Source organism: Nannospalax galili, unplaced genomic scaffold (genome assembly GCF_000622305.1).
Source record: "Nannospalax galili isolate Female #2095 unplaced genomic scaffold, S.galili_v1.0 scaffold124, whole genome shotgun sequence".
Classification (NCBI taxonomy): domain Eukaryota; kingdom Metazoa; phylum Chordata; class Mammalia; order Rodentia; family Spalacidae; genus Nannospalax; species Nannospalax galili.
In genome coordinates, this window is record NW_008352485.1 from 400011 (window position 1) to 410349 (window position 10339).

Consider the following 10339-nt stretch of genomic DNA (forward strand, 5'->3'; position numbering starts at 1 on the left):
CCCACCATCAGCAGCAAAAGAGCTCACACTGCCACAGGTGAAAGATGCTAGGCAGCCTGTCCCTCGAGGGATGGCTCTCTCACTTTCCCAACTAGTCCTCTACAAGTGGGTTTCTGGCCCTCAGGAAGCTGAGGGAGTTCAGTAAGAGCTCATGGCTGTCCTAGTCATTTTCCATTGCTATAACAAAGTATCCAAGACTGGATACTTATGAAGGAAGAGGGTTATTTAGCTTCTTAGATATGAAGATTCAAGGGCATGCCTTAGCTCTTTTGAGGTCCTCAGAGGTTGTGTCACATGGTTGATGATATCATGGCAGTAGGAAATATGAAGAAAAGAAATTGCAGGATGAGACACAAAGCCAGAAAACAGTGAGGGATCAGTTTATTCTAATATCTGTCTCTTGAGGGAACTATCTGGGTCCTATGGGAATTATAGCAGTCCCTTCTGAGGTTAATGTTCCCAAGACCTAATTATCTGTCTCCCTAGGCTCTTCCTCTTACAGATTTACCACTTCCCAACACCACTACACTGAATGAAGATCAAGGTTCTAACTCATGAACCTTGGGGGCCATATCTAAACTATAGCTTGAGGAAATAGACTGACCACCAAGAACTGAATGAGGTATGAGGTACAGGGGCTAAGAGATGAGCCTGTGTGAGGGAACATGGTGGAAGAGGAGGTGAAAAACGTGTAAGAGCTGGAAGATGGAGAGAAGGGCTGTGAAATACTTTCTTCTGGGCAGCTGTAGCTGCCTGCACAGGGCCTGAACAAGACTGGGTCTGTCATCTGTCAATCATGGGTCAAGGAGAGGCTCATAGGGCCCTCCCCCTCCTTGCTGAACTATTGGCTACTGATAGATTTAGGGGGAGGGCCAGTCACTGTCTTTAGTTCTTTCCTCACTGGTGAGCCCACCAGGCTCTAACAGATAGCTCCAAAACCCATGCTCACACAAACAGCTCTGGTTAAACCCAGTGAGTCATAAAACAAAACAAAAAGATAGCAACCTGGGAAAGGGATTTGCAGAGAGGAGAGCAGATTGACAAGAGTGGAGGAGAGGTGAGAGAGTGGGCGTTAGAACGATTAGAATGTGTTACATACATGGATGAAATTGCCAAAGAACACAGTCTATAAAAGTTATATAAGGAAGCCTGTCAGTTGTGAGAGGCTTTGGAGAAGGAAGTTGAGCAGCCCAGCCAGGATCACAGGACTACCACAGGTGAACTAAGCAGAAGCAGGGTGGCCTCACAGCATTTTAAAGATAGTTCCCTGCCTCCCTGTAGCGTTGCTATGGTTTCTTGTGGGGGATTCTGTCTTTTCCTCAGCACCACTAAGATTTTCTCTTCATTCTTAGCCTCTGAAGTTTCACAGTGATGTATAATGTATAGGTTTATTTCTATTTGTTCTATTTACTATAGCAATAGGTCCCTTTATCCATGTTTTTGCTTTCAACAGTTCTGCAGTCCAAAAGATATTAAATGGAAAATTCCAGATATACATCCAAACAGTTCATAAATTCTAACTTCTGAGCAGCATGATGAAACCTCATCCTATGCTGCTCTGTCCTGCCCAGGATGTGAACTACCCCTTGTCTAGTGTATCCACATTGTATATTTTACCTGCCTGTTAGTTACTCAATGCCTGTCTAGGTCGTTGGATTGACTGTGGTGTGTTGAAGTGCTTGTGTTCAGGTGGCCATAACCCTTATTTTATCTACTGGCCCCTAAACAAAAGAGTAGTGTTGTCGGTATTGCCTATGTGCTGAAGAGAAGCCATAAAGTGCTTCGTTTGAGTAAAATTCTCAGCTGAAGAAAAAAAATTATATGCTGATGTTGCCAAGATCTATGGTATTATAATTCTTCTATTTTATTATTATTTTCTTATTGTATGTCTAATTTAAAATTAAAGTTATTCATATATATGTGTGTGTATATATATGTATATATATACATAAAATAAATGAAAAAAATAAGTTTATATACAACCTGCTACTATGCTTAGTTTCAGACATCCACTGGGGTCTTAGAAGTGCCCCCTGAAGGGGAGCTGCTTTATTTATAGGACCTTTTGATTTAAGGACTCGTGTCTTTAGCTGTTGAACATCCTCGCTGTGTGTGTTCAAACTCAGCTCCTCTGCCATTTCCTTTGTTCTGGTCTCCGAAGCAACCAAGAGACAGAAGTTGATGCCTGCAAACTATCTTTGCACTTTCTTATCTGCACTTTCATTTTTAAAAAAATTCCTCTGCCACTTTGCACTATCGTCTGAATAAAATTCTTCAATATTATCTTCTAATTCATGAATCCTTTGATTCCTTTATCTCTATGTTCTGTCTAGTGTTTTGATTTTTGCATTTAATAGCGTTGCTTGCCAATTCTCAGTTTTGTTCATTCTTTTTTCTTATTTATTTGATCTTTTACATGATTTCCTGTTCTTTTAAAATGTGTGTTACTCTTTATTTCTTTGAACAGCCCAAAGCTACATGAAGGTCCAGCCCCCACTTGTAACTGGCCATGTGCAGACAGGTTTTGTCTGCCCACCATAACTACCATCTAGGTCTACACAGAGAGAAGCAGGCAGGACCATTCAGCATGGCCTGGCTGTCACTACACTGCAAAGCAGGGGTGGTGTCACTATGCAGCCAGTCGGTGTCAGAGATGCAGAGTTCATCTGAGGACATTTGTGAGTGAGGCCATCAAATTTTGAGAATTGGCTTTGCTGAGTTAGACAGATCAGAAGGACAGTGGATCTGATTTCTCCTTGGGCAGAGGTTTGTTTATTCTGAATTCAGAGCCAACAGCCCTATTAGTTTTGAATGGACTTAAATATGTTTTCCACATTTGGGCAGAGCCTCTTACTTGCCAGGAGAAGGGCACAATAAACATATTTATGACCCTCCCGGGATGGGGGGCTGGACATTATTCATCGTTCATCCCTCCATCTACCACATTGCTCAATAAAAGTTTATTGATTTGCATTGTAAAATGGATGGTTAAACTATGAGTCATGATATCAATAAACTTTATATACCATAACTTATATCTTCAGATGGTTATTACAGCTCTCTTAGGAGCTTTTGGCCTAATTGAGCATGTGACTATCACTACACTTAATACAGGGACCCTATTAAAATTGCTCCAGGGCCATTAGATAAGTCACAGTAAACATACCATATGGTATGTTGCATGTATGCCTGTATATGTCTGTATGTGCTTGGAGGTATATATTCAGAACACAGATGCAATATTATGATGTAATACATGTGGGTATACAAAATGTTTGTGTAAAAGAAAATATTAGCAAAGGCTGTTAACACATTGAATCAGTCCCATTGTAATATTTGCCACATTCTCTTCCTTTTCCTGAGTCCCAGTTTAATAAAATGGCATTTGGTTTCCACTGAGCTTTCAAAATCTGTCAGTATTTGGTAGGTCAATAGTTATAATCATACACTGACTTTGCAATATACCATTTTAATGATGTGTCAAATACACAGCAATCCTTGGACAGGACTTCCAGAATTGCTTTTTATAATGATCAACTGGCACATTAAACTATCCTTGGTGGCAAGAAAATCAGTTGCAAGAGATGCCTCCTTAGCCAAAGATCACTGAATGTGTGATTGGCACACACAGCAATAAGCTAGAAGTGAGCACTCAGAGACTTCTAAAACTTCTAAGGAATAGTGAGTTTGCAAGGGCTCTGGGCAAGCAGTTGCAGGACAGTACATCTTTTTAAAGGGTACTTGGCAGTGTAAAGGCATGGAGGAACACAGGCCCTAGGAACAGCTCTCATTCCCTGGAGACATGTGAATGGGCCCTTCAGTGGAGGATTTTGCATCTGTGTTGGAGCCGAGCCCACTCAAGAGTGTTATCATCTAAACTAGAAAGGGTAAGAAGAAGGGAGAGAAAAAAGAATAACAAAAGGGCACACAAAAGAGAAAGGGAGCTAGCAAGAGCAAGCACGGGAGAGAGAAAGGGGTGGTGTAGTGAGAAGTACCTTGTTGGAAGCTGATTCAAGGATATGCTGTCTTCCCCTAGGCCCATTTAAGGTAGACTGCAGGTCCTTGTATATCACAGAGAAGAGTTGTGCTCTCTGTACATAACAGAAGCTGGTGGCTTGGACTGGTACCAGATGGCTCTGCCTGATGGGACCTGGTCTGGATCATGGGACTCTGATACCAAGGGATGTGATTCAATGGACCCTTTACAGTTTCCCTGGAATCGATGGATCTCCCAGTTCTGGGTAGCTAGTCTATTCCAAAGGAAATCTAAGTAGTGTTCTGAGTTCTAAGAGGAAAACTTCTTAACTTCGTTATTTTTTGAATGCCATCCCTTGAAATGTTGGAACTTCCTCGGTTCTAAAAGGAGCTGTTTGTCTGGGGAGGACTTTAGAACCAGGAGGATGAGTTCACAGTGCTTGGAGGCCTGAGAATGGACTTTCCTCTAGGGAGTCCTACATGGAGTGCCTGTCACGCAGGGTCTTGATCAAGTACACAGGCTTGTCCTGACAGCACTGTGAGCCACATGCTCAACTTTTATTCTAGAAGCAACTGATGGTGGCACTGCAGTGAGTTTCATGAAGATCTTCAAGTCATGGGCTTTCTCTGTCTCCTGAGAGCCACTGTTGCTCTCCTGGCCCACAGATAAGATACAAGGACAGAGGACAGCTTATAGATGACCCCAGGAGCCATCTAGAAGCACCTATCTGTGTTGTTAAGGGGAGGCTGACAAGGGAGAGAATTTGAAAAATGGCAAACATCTTACTCATTGACTTAAAGCTGGTTGTCCAAATATTTGTATCACTTGCGGTAGAAGCCAAAAAAAAAAAAAAATTACTGAATTTAGAGTGCGTTTTCATTCCCCTAGTACAAACATCTTCTGGTAGTCTTTATCTGAGAATAATGTAAACAAAAGACATTGAATGAATTAGTAGAGGGCAAGTGTATTTATTGGGTATATGCATGTGTTACACACCAGGGATCCAATGTCACATAACAGGGATGTGACATGGTTTCTGCTCTGGTGCAACTTACTTTTCAGATAGGCAGATAAGCAATGCCTTACAACATATCCCAAAGAAGGGAAAGATGAAATCCAGTTATGTTAGAAGGGGTGCTTGGGGAATGTTTGCGTGAAGAATTGCATTTGAACTGTGATATAACAGATGCAGGTGTGTAAGCCATGGGAAAAACAACAGGGCTGGGTGGGGGTGTTGTCAACAATAGGAACAATACCTTCAAGGACTCAAAGACAGAGGAGACAGTGAAGGGGTCACAGGGAAGAGGGGACCCTGTGGCTGGGCTGTGTGTGTGGGAAGGGTAGGGAGGAAATAGAAGATGGCAGGGGCAGGCCCATATGGGTCCAGATGCTGTGGGAAGAGGTGAAGCCAGGGGAATGGTTTATGTTTTGCTTTATGATCTATTTTTTAAAATATATCCTAGCTATGACATGGAGAATGTGTTAAAAGGAGAAGATGAAGGAGGAGAGCGTCATGAAGGGTTACTTGCTCATGTTGGTGTCCCCTCAAATTCCATGTGTTGAAACTTAATCCATAGTGGCAGTGGGAGGTGGGGTCTCTAGGAGGAGGTCATGAAGGTAAAGCCCTCAGGAATGGAGTTTGTGGGCTTTTAACAAAAGAGGCCTCAGAGAGCTTAATTTACCATTCTGTTGTCTGAGTTGAAGGCAGAAGCCACCTTCTGTGAAGCAGAAGACTCCTCACCTAATGCTTGGAATTTGAACCTTCATCTTAGATTTTCAGGACTGTGGGCAATAAACTTGTACTGTTCATGTCACTCATTCTAAGGTATCTAAGACAAGCTCCAGCATGCTCACAGTGAAGCCTGAAGCCTGGGGACATGCTGGGTAATGACCAAGACAAAGAAGCAGCCATGCTGGAAACAGCACTTGGGGGCAGAACCAGAGACTGTAGCCATTTAGAGTGGGCATAGAAAGGAAACTAAGGAATCCGGGTGATTTGGGGGCTGTAGTGTTTGATATTAGCTGGGTGGTTAGTGGTGTAATTTTCTGATTTGAGGAACCTCCAGGGGACAATGAGGGAAGAAACTGGGGATTAACTTGGAAACAGCTGAGGCTGCTGTGGTGTGCTACAGATCTGCCATTAGGACTGAGCAGTCACTCCTCCAACTTTATCCATCCCCTGAGCAGAAGGGAGTGAATGCTCCTTTCAAGCTTAATGCCCCATTCTTAAAACGTGTTAGTCTGCTTTCCATTGCTGTGACAAAACACCTGAGATAATCAACTTGAAAAGATTCTTAAACTTTTTACTTGAAATTTTGTGAATTTCACACAATATAATTTGCTAATATTTAGACTCCCTCCCTTATCTGCACCTTCCTCTTAATACTCCCCATCTGATTTCATGTACTGTTATATATAATAAGGCCTATCAAGTCAAATTTTTGCCCCCAAATGCCCTTCAGTGTGGGCCCTTCTGCTGGAGCCTAGTTAACCTACGCAGAGTCATACCTTTAAAGAAAAACTGGCTCTCCCTCTCCTAGCAGCTGTCTATTGCTCAGCTACTGATGGGACTTCTTCCTCACTTCCCCACTTCTATGCTGGGATTTTGTCTGGTTTAAGCATGTATAGGTCTTGTGTATGCTATCACCATTGATATGAATCCATTTGAGTAACTGCCTAGCTGTCTGTAAAACTCTGTTTCCTTATGGAGAAGAATAACACTAAAGGCCTTTAGGAGAAATCATATGGAAACCTGCCCCTATAGAGGCATCTTAAAGTATATACATATACAATATAAAAAGACTAAAAGGAGTTATCCTGTGACAGGGGACACAGACTAGCAAATAAAAAGCCCAGTGATGGGAATGGGCTCTCTCTTTTGAAGCTGTTGACCAGAGGTCCCATAGACCTTTAGACATTACTGGCCATTGCCCCGCTTTGGTTAACCATCAGAACTTGATGGTAAGACTATTGCTGAAGACATCACATACACGTGTTGTAGAACAAAGAGAAATCAAGCTGGTGCCGACTTCAAGGCTTCATCTCTATTGGCTGGTTTTCATAGTTCTAGAAGGCACTATGCATGCTATTGGAAAAGTAATCATCAAACTTACCCTGCTGTGAGTTCTTTGAGCTATAACAATCACTGACCTGGAAAGATATGCCCACTGGCACAAATATTGTATGTGTAACCAACCACTTTCTGTTTGGATTTAAAGTCCATTTCACAAGATGGAGTCCATACCTGATACTGATATAAGGCCTAGGAATGTGTGGCTAGACAGGCCATAGGGGAGAGCCTTACTATTATTCTGCTAAATAGACGTAGTATTAAACTGACTCCTGATGACTTATTGTTACAGCCAGAGATTAATGCATCTCTCAGCTCTCACCATAGACACTTTCTTATTGCAGCAGATTAACACAGAGACCCACAACTGGCCAGCATTCAGAGATTAAGAGGCTGCAGATTGCATATCCCTGAATAAGACACCTATATTGAAACTCTGCCTTCCAAAGCTCAGGGGTCATTGTGGAAGAGAGGGCGTAAAGATTGTAAGAGCCAGAGGTGGTGGATGAGCACAAGAAGACATTTTTATTTTGGCTCATAGCTACAGAAAGTTCAGTTCACGGTTGCTTAGCTCCATCACTTTGGATCTGTGGCAAGACAGAACATCATGGTGGGGAACATGTGCTGGAGGATATTAGTCACCTGATGGCAATCAAGGAGCAGAGACAAAGGGAGGGAGGGAAAGGAGGGAGGGAGGGGTACAAAGGGAGGAAAGAAAATAGAAGAGGGCCTGGGGTCTCTAAATCCCTTCAAGGGCACACCCTCAACGACCTAACTCCTTTCCACCAGGCCGTTCCTCCTGAAGGTTCCACCATAGGTGGAGGAGACATTTCTGATCCATAACACACAGTATAAAGGCCTGTCCCTTGTCTCTGAGATGGCTCTGGAGAACCAATCGAGCTCCACAGTTTCCTTTGGTGCTAGCTGAGCACATTATGGGCACATTCAAGGTCTGTATCTCCTTATGCCAGTCCTGCTCTCACACTGATTCATGATGTACAGGTGGAGACCTCCCAGTGAGCCTCCTACCCATAAATCTCCATTTCAGAGACTGGTTCTTGAGAGTCTAAAACAAAGTAGTTGGTGCCAGAAGTGATCCTAGCCAGCGGATCCTAAAACAGGTGGATCATTTGCCACCTGGATACAAGGGTTCCCCTGGAGGACAGAAACCCTGACACCCTTATAGGCAATGTCTAAACCTTCACTGATGGTACATTAGCTCAAGGCTTATGAAAGATATACATAAATAGAAATGATAGGACAATGATATTAAATGGTTGTTGCCAAGCATTATGGATGCAATGGGAAGACAATTAAAAATAGTGCATCTGATTAATCACAAATTAAAGGTGACGTGTGCCAGTTATAGAGCTTCCTTGGCAGCATAAAGGACTCTCATTACTTACAACTGGAGGCCAGGCCAAGTTTTAACGTGACAACTAGGAAAAGTGACAGCAATGGGGTTAATAGGAACCCAGTACAATAGAGGCATAGTGGTCCTTAACAGTCAGAAATGGGAGCTCTAATTATTAAAATGAGTGGCAGCAGGAGAGGGTCCTCACCTATAGAGAGGCTTAGAGAGGATCAATGAAAGCATCTGTTAGGGCAAGATAGGTGGGTAGCTCACAGGAGCGTGAGCAATTTATACATTAAATAAAAAAGATGATTACAAGAGCAACTATATCCTCAAAAGTCCTGATACATTGTCTGGTTTCCATCTGAGTCAGATTTTATGATCAGAATGTAGGATATACTTTCAAGAGGAAGGCTACCATACCATGTTGAATCTTGCTTCTGCTGTCAAGAATAAATGACAAAGCTCAGTCTGGCAGCACTGGCTTATAATTCTAGCTACTCAGGAGGCTGAGGCAGAAGGGGAGGATTACAAGTTGAAGGTCTGTCTAGGCTATGGAGTGAGTTCAAGGCTACCCTGTTTTGAAATTTTAAAAAGGAGATTTTGGGCTGGCATATTGCTTAGGGGTAGAGGGCTTATCTAGCATGGACAAGGCCCTGGTTCAATCTGCAGTACCCCAAACAACCGATAAACAGTAAGCGGAGTCCTCTTTGGGTGCTGGTGGTAGTCCACAGAGAATCACTCCTCACAGCAGGACTGAATCTAATGGAGCTGACAACACGTGCCAGGTCGGGACGTGTAGCAGCTGAGTGCTTTCCTTTCCTTCCTTAAATAGGGAGTGTCCCCACTGGTGACTCTCTGCCTGTCCCACCATTTTCTCTTGGGTATTCAGATGCAGAGAAACTGCTCAAGGACTGTACCTGGGGACCACCCTGCAGGAGTGACATCTACATGTGATTGAGATGATGCAATCTTGGAGCTGAAGCCTCAACCAGAAGCTGAGATAGGACTAGACTCTGGAACAACAGTGTGTGTGTTTTGCATGTCACAATGTGTAATGATTTTATGTGTCACTTTACCTGACCAGATGCCCAGCTGATGGGTAAAACATGCCTGAGTATGTCTGGGAATGTTTCATACTGATATCTTAGTCAGTTGAGTAGAAGAGACTGTCCTCACCAGTGTGGGCAGGCACCTTCCAAAAAGCTGAGGAGGGCCTTGCAATGAAAAGTGGAAGAAGCGAATGTCTTCTTTCCTCTGGAGCTGGAACATCCATCCTCTCCCAGCCTCAGGCACCAGAACTCCTGGTTCCTGGGCCTTCACTGAATGAATTCTGTCCTTGGCTTTTCTGAGTATCCAGCCTGCAGGTGGCAGATTGGGGACTTCTTGGCCTCCATATTTCTTTGTGTGTACCCTGTTGGTTCTGTTTCTCTGGAGAACCCTAGGTAATACAGGTGTGTTAACTCTCTAGATAGCCACAGTACCACTTCCCATCCTGTATACTCCTCCAGAATGTTGTCAGAGCATGTTGGACATGACTGTGTGGCTTTGTCATATGAGGTGATGAACTCTCTTGAGGTCCCCTACGCTTCAGAGTGTTTGCCACTGGGGCCCCATCCCCATGCTGCAGCACAGCAACCCCCTTGGAGGTATCTGATCAGCCACCCGGGGTGAGGAGCTTTTTCTTTTCAGAAGGGGTGGATCTTGCTGTGTAGCCCAGGCTGTCTTTGAACTTGTGATCCTCCTACCTCGGCATGTTGGGACTATGGGTGTGTACCACCACATCAAGTCTATTAGGCTCTTAAAAAATGGAAGCCCTTGTCAAGAAACTTCAGTGGACTTTCATATGAACATTTGAAAATTGCCCTGTTCTGACTTTTTTCTAGTTCCCTGTCTAGAACTTGTAATGCTAATTACTCTTGCCTTTACTTCTCCTTCA